General features: G+C 30.7%; 1 protein-coding gene across 5 annotated transcripts in view; it reads right to left on the bottom strand.

Moving 5' to 3' along the window:
* The window catches only part of LOC108721996 (leucine-rich repeats and immunoglobulin-like domains protein 2), a 116,505-nt gene that overhangs the window by 35,197 nt on the left and 67,598 nt on the right, over positions 1-13,710 (bottom strand). For 4 of the 5 annotated variants that reach the window (XM_018446871.1, XM_018446873.1, XM_018446872.1 and 1 more), the window contains exon 2: positions 13,099-13,168. The exons of the other annotated variant lie outside the window; for it this stretch is intronic. The gene's annotated coding sequence lies outside the window, so the exon portion shown is untranslated. The remainder of the gene's footprint in view (positions 1-13,098; positions 13,169-13,710) is intronic. 5 annotated transcript variants of the gene reach the window in all.

The following is a 13,710-nucleotide window of genomic DNA, read 5'->3' as shown; positions in this document are numbered from 1 at the left end:
TAAATTTCTTGGAGAATGAATTTTCTGACTATTTAGAAAACATCCCATTACAACAACGTACTGAAATGTGGTTTCAATTAGATGGATGCCCTGCTCATTACAGCAGAGTCGCTAGAACCTGGTTAGATAGAAAATTCCCACAACGATGGATTGGACGTGGAGGAGCAGTACATTGGGCAACTCGTTCGCCCGACTTAACGCCATTAGATTTCTATGCATGGGGTACTCTGAAGCAAGAAGTTTATTCTTCGCCTATTCAATCAGAGCAACATTTGAGAAATCGTATCGTAGCTGCAGCGAACAGAATATCGCAAGAACAGTGCCTGGCTGCTACAAGAGCCGTGTTTGACAGATGCAATGCTTGTATTGCTGCAAGAGGTGCACATTTCGAACAAAATCTTCATTAAAAAGTTTATAAATAAAATAATTAAAATAATAAATTAAATATATTTTTTTCTTTTTTCGTGATTTCCTGCGAAACAAAGCAAAAACGAGCATATGTCTATAGGACTTTTTTTCTTAGTTTTTTACTCCTCTACACGCTCCCGAAGTTTTGCCATTTAATTTGGAAACACCCTGTATATAAAGTTGTCTACATTTTATGTAACAGTTATATATATATATGTGTGTGTGTCTATCTAGGTAGGTATTACATAAATTATTATATAAAAACAATGAATACCTTCTACTTATTTCAAAAAGAGTAAAAAATAAATTAACACACACACACAGTCAAGATTTATGATTTCTCGTTATTTGGACAGTAAATAACTTTTTAATTTCTTTTATTACACAGTACATGTATAGTTTATTGTTAGAAATGATAAAAAGTTTATGGTTGAGTCTGAGCTTTGATAAATTCGAGATCATTAATTTGTTTTAGAGTCAAGTTATAATACATTATATAATAAAACTCTTAACCGGATCTACGGTTTTTTGTTATATCCATTATATAAAGTATTATTTGTTAATACAGGACGATTTTATTTCCGCGCGATTATAATCAAGATAAACCGAGAGAACGATGTTATAACAATATTGTGGATTTTAGTATTTTTCGTTTATGTAAAAAGTCACAAAAATTATCGTAAAATCACCGTGGTCAGTTGAATTTAACTTGCATGAAGCGCATGAAGTTTGCAGGTTCAAAAATGTCGCGTATTTTCATCAGTGCACTAAAGCCTACTCTGTTTGCTAACGTTTCGGCGAAGTTGTAAACCGGCCGGATACGGTCGCATACACTTTTCTCGCTTGCATCCTGTTAAATATTTAAGCAGACATCGTCCGATGCTCACACAAGTTGTACGTAGCGAGACTGACAAGACCTTTCCCGCGCCACGCAAATTGAGCCCCGAGGGTGTCGTCAAGGTGAAAATTGGAGAGCACGAACGAAGATGGTTCTTCATCTCGGAAAGATACGCTTAGCAAGGCCGACTGTAATTTCTCTGACTTTGTTATTGCAGTAGAAACAAAATAGAGGGGTGTCGTTGCGAAGGTACGATTAGCTTTCTCGTCAATCCTCGGTCATCTCTGTTTATACAGGTTGAGCGGCTTCTATCGTTTTACGTTGGATTCACACAAATAATGTATTCCTAATTGACTTCCTAATTGTCGGCAGGCTGATTTCTTCTGTGATGCAGTCAAGGACCGTTACGCTCTCTCGCGAACTCGCGTATTCCAGGCACGTGTCACAAACATTACACGTTAAGGAAACTTGGTCTTGCAGAGAGGAGATCGTTATAATATAATATACGTAATTTCTCCGGACACATATAGAGTTACCTTGAGATGATGCCGGAATGAAAACGTAACTAGAATATATTTAATCGGTTCATATTTATCATGTCTTGAATATATAATGAGCTTCATGTATCTTTTATCCATTATATGCACAATAAGAAACGAAGTACGATCCATAAGAAAAGAAATCGTGCACGTTGCAATTACTATTTATAATATATGTATGAAGCGAAATTTTCATTTCATTGATAAATTTACTTGATACTTTATCGTTTCAATTATGTTAAACACGTCCTATAGGAAACATTTAATAATAAGTCATATGTGATAGCATCTAACATTAAGATTTATGATTTCTCTGGTCGTTAATATCAGGAAAATGTATAGCAAAAACGATAATTAATATCAACTATTTTATATCGTAGCTTGAAAAAAATGAAGAGCACATTTTATTCGAATAATTATTTCTGTTTCAAGCGCATCACGCAATTATACTTTATTCACACAGTTATACGTTATTCATTCAATTAGTTATACAGACATTCTTTGAATAATTCAGTGCAATTGCTCATCCCAATAATTGCTGATGAACGAAACTCCGATATGATAATCCGCTGAAATGTTTCTAAGAGAAACCGAAGATTCTACGGAAGATAAATAAAGCAATGCACGACAGAGAAGTTCAATTTTGAAACGTTTTATGTAAATTGCAGACAAGAAAATTGAGGCACACGCGACCGCCACGTCTGGCGCATGGAGCCGTTCGGAACTTTTTAATTAACGCTATACGACAACATTATTTATCGCGTCGGATCCAGGTGGACCCCTACAGTTTTATCATATTATATACATACGCGCAGAATTAACATGGCGCATGCGTCTCGGTCAAATGAGAATTCACTTCCGCCTCATTTATCTGAATAATAGAACATGCGCGATATGAGTTACGTCCCGCCTGTTATAATTGTGGCGTAAGCACTGTATCTTCCTCGATGCGCCAATAGCGCTGTTTATAATTTGGCCGCGGCGATATTGATCGATATTATGTTGACGTGCGCTTTTTTGTTTTTAAAGCAATTTCAATACACAATTACGGCAGTGGAGCTTGCAGCAATCGATGGGAAAAGAGAAAGGGAAAGAAAAAAAAACTGGCTCGTGTCTCACCCCATTTTAATGTTTCTCGGTTATAATTATATCGTCCTGTTTTTTTATTAGGAAGACTATTTAAACCAGCGATTTTAAAAAAGCTGCTCCAAAATTTAAACATAGGGGAGCATTGCTAAATATGTACTAGTCGCCTAAACTATATCTCATTAATATTTTATATTACTTAATTAACAACAATATTTAGTAAATATGAAGCAAATGAGAAATGAATAATATTTAGATAAAAATTGAGCAACTTGAATCTCTCTCTCTCTCTTTCTTTCTTTCTCTCTTATTTTATGTGGGCTAACAACACCTTAAAAAATGTTATATGTATAAGTGATGTTAATTTTAGATCAATTCATACTGTTGATAAATAATATCACACAATTTTATTCTAAATTTTTATATTTTTATAAAAGGTTTATTGTAGAATATTTTACATTTATTGTATATACATATATTTACAACTATTATATAAAAAATTCGAAATCAACACTTTTATAAAATTCACTAAACACTTCTTAAATTATACACTACCTTAAAGTGGAACTGATAATCGACAATAATACTTAAAATTAATAATTGATATGAATAATTGATGAGTACAAATGTCAATTATAAAAATAAATTCAACCTAGTTTTATTTCAACATCCATACGTTTTCGTTATTGATACTTATTAATTATTAAATATTTGATTCTTTTTCTTTTCTCAATAAATTAAAATTAGGTATTAATGATTCCTTCTGTTAATATGATATTTATGATTCTTTTTATATATAAATTGATTAATACTTCTAAAGGAAATATGATTTACCCAACCGATTCCTTGAATCGTATCTTTTACAGCATATTATAAAGATATAACATATTAATTTGTTATTGATTAAAAGTTAAACATGTAATAATGTATGAAATATTAAATTACAATCTTTAATATACAACAAATCAGTACTACATAGAAAATATAATTAAAAAATTACTAAATAGTATATTTTGGTATAGTATGTTTTAATTCTCCCCTAGCTAGACTCTTATTTATTTACTATTATCTGAGATTTTATATATATATATATATATATGACGTCTGAAGCGAGAGACTACACAAAAATTCTTGCAAAATATGTTAATATGCAAATGTGTTTCAATAAAACAACGTACGAACTTACAATCGATAGAGAACCGCCTTACAAAACCGCCTACCGAAAATTCCCTGTTTCGTTAATAAATAACCATGTAGCTAGAAATGAATTATGCATATAGTCAAAAACGAAGTAAGATATATTTATAGTTATGACTACCAAATTAATAATATGCAGAAATAAATGTATGATTCAATACCTTCTTTTCAGTTAGAAAATTAAATTAAACGAAACGAAAAGATATAGTTTTTGATATAATCCTGTTTTATAGATCACTAGTGCTGTTTTATTGAAAATTTTTTTATTTAAATATATTTTGCAAGAATTTTTATCGTGTTTTCTCTAATGTCACAATCTAAGATAGTAGTGACGAGGAGCCTTAAATAGTTTAAATAGATTGTTTGGTAAATTTACATGGAAAAAAAAAGATTAGCTGCCACGGCTAAAAATTAGGTATGGCAGCTAAATTCAGTAGTATTATATGGACACCTAACGTCATATCTGCGAGGTCTAATTTCCATTAATTGTGAGGCTAAATATTATCATTGTAATAGACAAACATTTTGCTATTATGTCGATGTATTGATCATTACAGTAAACGTTTTCTGTGTAACAGACAATTTGGTAGCAAGTACAGTTTCAGCAAACCATATTTAGCTATGATAGAAATAATTTTCTTTTACACTGACATATCCGATAACTGTGACAACTAACTTTATACTGTTAAATAATCGATCTGTAACAGAAATGCATATTTTGTTATCACGTCCTTATATTAGCCACAGCAGCAAATCCTTTGTATGTATTAGCAAATTTTATAGCTATAGTAGCTATTGCAATTTCAGCTAATTAGAATTAGCTGTAGCCAGAAACATTTTTTTTCCGTGTAAAACTGAGTTTCGAGCTAAGTTTTAAGTTAAGAGAAAGAGGAATCGGTTATTTACTAATTTTCAATATTATATTATGACAGTTAATTGTAAGTTTTTTAAATTAAAATTTAATCAAATCGGAGACTTCAAAATTAACTAACAGATATTGTTTTACTGTTTATTTTGTTTCAATTAAAACATAGCTCGCATTATTACGAAATTAAAACACTTTTTGTCCAGAGTTAATTATCCTTGTGCGAAGAACTTGGTACTTCATTCTTATTTCTCTTTTTTTCTCGCCTTAACCGCGATGCGGCGGTCGTTTTCATCCGTTTTCTTCCACAAATTACGAGAATCGGGAAATAAATATCGGCTTACGCGTAGGTATTGCGAGATTGTTTGGTCAACCGCGAAATGTATCATACACTGGTCTCGGCGTGGTTTCATTTTTAGATTAATTTTAAAGTACTTTGCATGTATAGAGGATAGACTAAGCGCGACCAAGAGAATGGAAAAGAGAGTGGAAAAGAGACAAAGGTTGGGAACGAGAAACCCAGAGAAAAGGAGTAAACTGCGAAACCGCCGCGGTGGCGGCGACGGCAGCCACGATTCGTCGACGAGATACGTTATACCTTGCTCCGTGGATTAAAAAACATTCGTGCTTTTTCATGCGCCGCTATCTGCGCACGACAATAAACGATGAAATATGTAGCCCAGCATGTGGTTCTTTAAAACCCGGCTCGTACTGTGCTAAATTATCCAAGCGAGGTTTGCGTTTGCCGTGCGCGGGACAACCGTCACATACGAAATCGATAAAAGCCTAGTTTTTTTTCGGGCTGTTTCGTATGCGAACCGTAAAAGATACTTTTTCATGGGACCGATTTGATGGTCCAGAGCGATTTATGGGCAATTGCTTGGTATATGTTAATATTTCAAGAACACTTCTCGCATTTTAAGGCTCAGGCTATGTATATTGGTACTTAAATTACACGCTACTCGTGTATAACGCGAGAAAATTACATAAAAAGAATAAATATAAGGAAAATTATACAAGGAATAAATTGGTTGTATTTTTGATCATAGAGTTTTTTTAACCGTCTATAATTGTATTTTTATTATTTCCGTCTACAATCTGGATCTTTTTTGTCCGGCTCAATTTTTTTTACTGTTCGAAACTTTCAAAAAATGTGGAATAATTTAGAATAATTTTTCCATATCTCTATTACATTATCAAGTTTTTAATTCAAATGTTATTCAATAAAAATTGAAATTTTAGCAAAAATAGAGATAAAATTTGAGAGTAAAATTTATTCACTTGTGCCAAAAAATACAAAAATTGGAAAATTAATATACTTATAAAGTTTTTATCTTTAAAAGAAGGTTCTTTTTCAGTTAGAAAATTAAATTAAATATAATTCATTTCTACACAACTCGAACGGAACATTAACAGAACATTAACAGGAAAGTTTAATATCTACATATTATCTATATAATGTCATTTAATGTCTACCTGTGTTGTATATATCAGTCGCATTAATCTATTTACTATTGTATATCTACCATGTGTAAATTGTATCACATGAAGACCTCGATTGTTTGTCTAGATATAAAAATAGACGTCCAAGTGCGTATGCTATATACAACACTGCATGAGACTCATATATAAAATTTGTTCTCGGTGACTTATTTACTCGCTTTTGTGACTGTTATATCGCGATATTATAGGAAAGATAAGTCGAGTAAAGAATACTCGCAAAGATAAAATTCTATAGTCAACAAAGAATTGTATTGACAGAAATTGAATCATGAAGAAAATATTATAATTAAATTTGAATATTTCTATTTATATGGAAAGAACGGGTTTGATGAAGTATCTAAAAATTTATATAATTAATTACAAATCTGAAAATAATTTTATCGGACCATCAAAATAGTTATGTAGAATAGTCAAGCTGGTTGTTAAAATGTCGAAACATTTTGCAGTATTACTCATGTTTAAATTTTCTACATAAGTATTTTGATGGTTCAACAAAATTATTTTCAAATCTGTATCCACTTTTAGGATACTTCATAGTAAAATCTTTCTTTCCATACTGATATTAACTTTTGAAGGTTTTGTATGTGTATGTGTTTGTATATATAACATACATATGTATATAAAAATGTAAATATATATATATATGCGAAACCGCAGGATAATCAATGTTAGCACTGTGGTAATAGCCCATGTTTCTGCTAATGAAAACGACTACTTGAGATTGTATGATTGCACAGCATAGCTGTACTTTGTGCAGACCATTACTCATCTCTCTTTGTACGAATATTATTTATTCTCTTTTTGTGGAATTCCAATTAAAATATTTCGCTAAGTTAAGAGAGATGAAAGTACCTCGTATAAATATGCTATTCGAAAAAAAAGCTAGATCTTACTTTTACTTTTGAGGACAAAGGAGTTTCCGCCGCGAAGTCCCATGCATATTCAAACATTATTATGAAATGTCGTTCATTATCTGGCACTTATTTACTCTTTCCAGATTTTTTTTATAAGGCCAATGAAAGCGAACGTAATTTTTTCTGCAACCTTCTCGCAACAGTATGCTTTAATGTGCAGAAGAATGTCGGTGAGCATCGGTATACGAATCAATGAGAAACTTTGCAAGATTATGAATTACTTCATATACTCAACAGACGTACACACACATATATATATGTATACATATATTTCAATTTTTTAGTACTTTACGAAATTTTCTGTAATATTAATACGATCGCATTTATGTTGGTACTTGAAGGTAGAACATCATGGTAATTTAAATTACCTTCTTGGATTCTATGTTAATTCCGCCTTTACAACGTCGGATCGTAGTAAGACCGTACACGCCGCGTACTGTGTCCTAATTAGTCTTAAATTGACTGTCGTGGCACACTGTCGTGTACATATACTACAGTAATCTGGCATTAATGCGTCTGTTTAATGGGTTTGATCCAGATCCATTTTAAGCAAATATTATCTCAAAATATCTCTTGTACTTCTGGTCAGTATTCGTGAACGTAAATAATTGTCCGAGCAAAAAAGAAAAAGCTGCACGATCAAATGAAGACAAATAAAATTATCAGAATCTTTCTGCTTTTTCTTGCCTTGGCATTGTATGCTTCGTTTACCGATACGACAAATACATTTTCTGGGTATCAAAGTTTGCAGTCATATAATACGAGTCTAAAATTTTTCATATTTTATTTTTTACGAATATTTTCATTTCTAAAATTATTCGTCTATTATTTAGCTATCAATGTCACTGATATGTATAGTAGTAGAATTTAAAACAAATATAAATTCACGTGTTCGAAAAAAAATTTATTAAAAACAGATATAGAAAAGTATAATATTAAATAGAAAGATCTATTCTTAATAGTTACTTGTTGTATATATTTTATATGCACATGTGTTCAATTTAATATAACAAAATACTTACGAGTAATTGTATAAAACAGAGTTATACAAGCTTTAATTAAACGTCAATAACAAATTATTAGTTATTAAATAATCGGATAAGATTTAATTATAGATTGCTTATGTAGCATATATCCAAGTCTTCATGTCGATCAATTCAATTTTTGACATATTTTTCACGCGAGATGATTGAACAGATAAACCGCGTATTAAACTTTCAATCCAATCTCTCTCTACATAAATAAGTGGACGAAGAATTTTTCCCCTGTTGTTAACAAATGAAGTTGTGTGTGCCTCATGGCATCAATACGGAACATGGCAGATTGATGCTGCAAAGAGGTGCAGGACAATCGAAACTTTTGTTCAAAAAGCTTTGAAACTTTAGATCTCTCGGTATCGAACAATATGACTTTTCCGTTGAGATAAAACCGATTCGATTCTCCGCGATACATTGTCCTACAGAGAGTTTTGCCATTTACAAGCGTACTCCGGAAGGAAAGTGCAATTTCCTGTTGCCTGAAATATGTAGGTGCGCTTTGTAACACCCACAGTATCACCTACGTCATATAATGTATATGATATCATAAAAAACGTAAATATTTCTATAAAAATTTACAATAAATACACGATGTATGATTTACGATACGTAGTGTATATTTTATACATTTGTAATACGAATTTCATCAACTTGGTACGTAATTACTTTTATTAGCACGTTTTCAAGACAATAATAATAACGCTTTACAGAGTAAATTAGCAATTTTATTTATAGCGATGTGCACATTCTCATTACTGTCACTGAACCATCGCTATGTTAATTAATTCTTTCATTATTTGATAAAATTGCATCATCAATAACATTATCATGAAAAATAAAACAAAATTAAAATTATTATAGGTAAATCAATTTATTGATTATAATCGCAATAAAAAAAATTTACATTATTCTTATTGCTTCTTGTAATTATTAAAAAAGCTATTTCAATGTGATTTTGAAAGATATTTTCGACAAAATGTCGGAAAAAATATTTAAAAAAAAGGAATATATAAATGGAATGTGTGCAATACCTGCTGTTTATATGTTTTTGATTTTTAAAAAATTTATTTTCTATTGAAGATGCTTCTATTATCGAAATTTGATAATTTCTATGATTTGAGACGATAATTGCCGCGTCATAACTTATAATATTCGAAGATACATGTATATTAATTAATATTCAATTTACCAAAAGAGAGTGAAAAAAATAGAAACAGAAAAGAAACAAAAATATGTGTAAAGGCTTGTTTTTATTAAAACTGTCGATCGTGTCGATTAGTATACTAATTTCTTCTCAGGATTAGGAATGTTACTTTATAAAAATAATGCGTTAATTATCGTTACAGTCACTTTTTGTAAAAAATAACTCGTTAATATTACGTTCGTTAGTAATTTTAATCGTTACAGTCACTTTTTGTGAAAAGTAACTCGTTAATACTACGTTCGTTAGTAATTTTAAAAAATAACGGTGTTGTTTTTATTTATTATTAGAAAATAACGATTTCTTATTTTTTTGCTTTTTTGTAATGCAAAAATGAAACATTAAAATTACATTATTTAATAATTAACAATGCAATAATCAATATTTATAATTAATTACTTAACATTTTTTTCGACATTTTTATAAAGGCCACAACACTATCTCCTATATAATTTTGCGTCTACTTTAATCTTGTAAAAGGATTTTTAATTCCGTTCGAAGTCAATTCGAAGATTTTCATACAATTGTGATGTCGATAATTTGGTCACTCCAGCATTTCCTTAATAGATGTGAAACACGCATGTGGCGTCACAAAAGGCGTGTTTCGCGCGTAAGTTCCTTTCGGTAATCCGATCTTCGCGTTCATGAGCATGCTGTTCATCCATTAATTCCACCGCGTGTACTCCACAGAGCTTCAACTCTGCGAAATATATTCCACGTCAGTTCATGTATACACTTGGGAGAGACAGAGCAAAATCAGAGAGTTGCAACGTAGGTACTCCGACGGATTTACGTGGACAAACGCAATTGTAATAAAATCTCCACGACTGTATCCTGACAGTGCGACGAACTCGTCCTCGATTATTGTTTCTAGAATTTCATTCATTACACATGGCGGTACCGTGCATCGATTCGCGATATCAAAGTATACGTGTTCGATGTTCCACTGCAATTCCTCCCACTTCGATTAACGTTAGTTAATTAACATGGCGTTTAACGTAAAATCACGTTACATGCTTTGAACGTTCGAGATCTGTACGCGGTGTAGTTTGCAATGGACACAAATTTAGAAACGAATGATTTATCGCTCGCGCTTTCTGCGAGTACAGCGTACAAATGTTGTAAAACTAAAATTCGTAAAAAAAAATAGGTGACATACGAATGAACGATTTTTGATAATTACAAACATTCCATGTAAAACAAAAGAACTGTGAGCCGGACATTGTTCGATTTCGCGTAGAATTTTCAATATCGGGTCGCGAAAGAGTTTTGTTCGACCTTTTTTTTCCGTGTTCAGCGCTGGAATAAAAAAGGTTCTGGGTGCTTCATACGAAATTAAATTTTTTCCAAAGCAACACGTAGATAACGAAGAATTCCAACAGTAGTTGCGTATTTACGTTCATAAATCTTTTGCGTAAACAGCGAATGCAACACGGTTTAATATGCATGCAAAACATTTTTATTATTTTTTTGATATTCTTGTCTTTATTGCAATTCTAAAATACGTATAAAATTTTATCTATGATTACTTTCAACGAACATTATTTTCATTGGAAAAACTAGTTTAAGTTAGTTTGTTATCTGTGCCCAATTTATTATTACAAACAAATGCAATTTGAAAGTATTATAACGTATAGTATAAATAAAAGAAGGTTGACTGAAATAAACATTCCGATCATTATTCTGAGGTTACAAAGAAGAAAAATAGGATAAAATTTTATTTGTGTTTTTAGAATAAGTAAATTAAATTTAAACTGAATTAGTCTTTTCAAAATTTACGGCAAATGATGCAAAACGATGCAACAGTAAAGAAACATAGAATTAAACATATAGAATTAAAGTAATTAGATGTTATTAGTAATTTTTTACTTAAATAGATTTTGCAATTATAAAATTGCATACGCCACATAATTCTATAAAATTGTGTTATCTCCGCTTTGTCGTATCTTAAAAATCTCACTTTATTGTTCTCCTTGTTTTGGGTTTTATCAACAACATTTTCAGGATAAACTAATCACTTAAATTTTTTTGTAAACAATCTATCAGTGTGTATAAAGAGCTTTTCATGTTGCTATACTTGTTTGTACTTTGTTTCTCCAACTCTTCGACCGTGAAAGTGCATTTGTCTGCCAATGGAGAAATAGATGTACAATGTCTTTCTGGACTATTCCGTGAAGATTTCATTTTCTAGTTCGTCGGACCGATACCTTCGGTCGTTCTTATCGTATTGCTTTATTTTGTTAGCCCTTCAAATCGTATTTTCGCAGGGATGAGTAACGGAGAGGAAAAAGGCGTAACGTATGTGCATAATAGAATGCTTGCTTCTCTTTGTACTCTTCCTGTTTGAATTATTTCGAGTACTAGACAAATATTAGTTGGAAACGTACATAATCCCAAGTACAATTATTTCCTTTGCATTTGTTTATTTTAGTGAGATGTATATGCCTTTCACCATGCTGCTTTCATTTACATTTCTGCTAATTATTTCGCAAGCGCGTATATCATCACAAATAAAATTTACGAGTAGAAGCCGCACCCTTTGTCACGCATTATAACCGTAATTTCTTTGTTATGTGTTAAAATATGCGGAAATATACGTTTACGTGTAATTTTTTTACATTAGATGTAATAACACTAATAACACGATGCAAAATATAATAGAAACTATTTTTTTAATGTTGACATTTTCTTCATTAAAATTGTCAAAATGTGAATTATATACCTATATGTAAAATAATGAATAAATAATATTTCAAAAATGAAAACACTATGATTCTTCTCAAATAATATTTTTCTTCTGTCTTTCATTAACAACGTTTAAACAATAATAAATTAAAAAAAAATTCATTCTTCGCAACAGTTCTGATAAAAATTATTCTCAAATACGATAAAGAAAGCCATGATCGGTCAAAGTTAGATGTTTCGAATAATACATTATATATTCTTTATTAAATTAATTTATTCTAGATATGATTGCGCGCCGATAATTTTTGGACTTTCAACACAATCATTTTGAAACGCCAATAATCCCCCCTAAATAGATTAGAAAAAAAGAAAGAGAGAAAGAAACTTATTGCGAAAAATATTACCTCAGCCAGGGTAAAAATTATTCTGATAGATTCTTACAATATATAGAGCGCTAAAAATTAAGAAGGTTTATAATGCAATCGAAGCAATTAATAAAAGTACATATTTACATTATTATATACAGAATCGAAAATAAAAAAATTACAGAATTTATATAAATCTGTTTGCGGTGTTTGTATGTGGTTTGCGTAATCCATTGGGTAACCATATTTCATGTAGTTTACGTATTACTGGACGTGTTATTGTATTTCACTGAACACTTGTCACAATATATTACGATCATCGTACAAATTAATTCTCATATATTGCATTTTTAACCTTTCAGATATATGTAAAACAAGAATTGTACGCTGCAACAATGTGCTTATCTCGTTCAAACTCGCGATAATATATTATTTTATACGTGGCGAAATATTTACTCACCGAATATTACGGGTGTTTCTCGTTTAATGGAATCCTGCCAGTTGAAGCTTACATTCTGTGCGGTACGTACCTGCAATGAAAAGGATTGGACAAATGGAACCAGCGAATGTACAATACAATAATGCGACGCGCATTATTTTGAAGCTTCAATTTAAAAGCTCACCCAATAGAAAAGAATACAATGCGACTGCAAATTATATGTTGAAAGTCGGAAATATTTTAGAACAAACTTTTAAGAATAGTGAAAACATTCGAAAATAATTATTTGATAAAATATTTTCAAACAATTTTATGTGCGTGAAAACAAAATATAATTTATATACATAAAATATGTTTAGCACAAAATAAATATATATATATATATATATTTGTATAAAATATATTTTGCATATATTTTGATTCACGTCCAACTTACTGCTGTAACTTTAAATTACTCGTTTTATTAACTCTTTATACACGATGGTTTTTGGTACTTTTACTATACACGATGAGTCTTTCATGTCTTGAGTTAATTTTTATTACTTTTACAAGTATATAAAAATTATTAAGTGATTCTTATATATACTTTGACATCTTTAGAAAATATTTGTAAAATTGTATATATTTATAAAA

This window comes from Mycetomoellerius zeteki, unplaced genomic scaffold (assembly GCF_001594055.1).
Source record: "Mycetomoellerius zeteki isolate Tzet28-1 unplaced genomic scaffold, Tzet1.0 scaffold19, whole genome shotgun sequence".
NCBI classification, from domain to species: domain Eukaryota; kingdom Metazoa; phylum Arthropoda; class Insecta; order Hymenoptera; family Formicidae; genus Mycetomoellerius; species Mycetomoellerius zeteki.
Note: the sequence above shows the minus strand (reverse complement) of the source record. Positions and strands in the feature narration are given on the sequence as shown.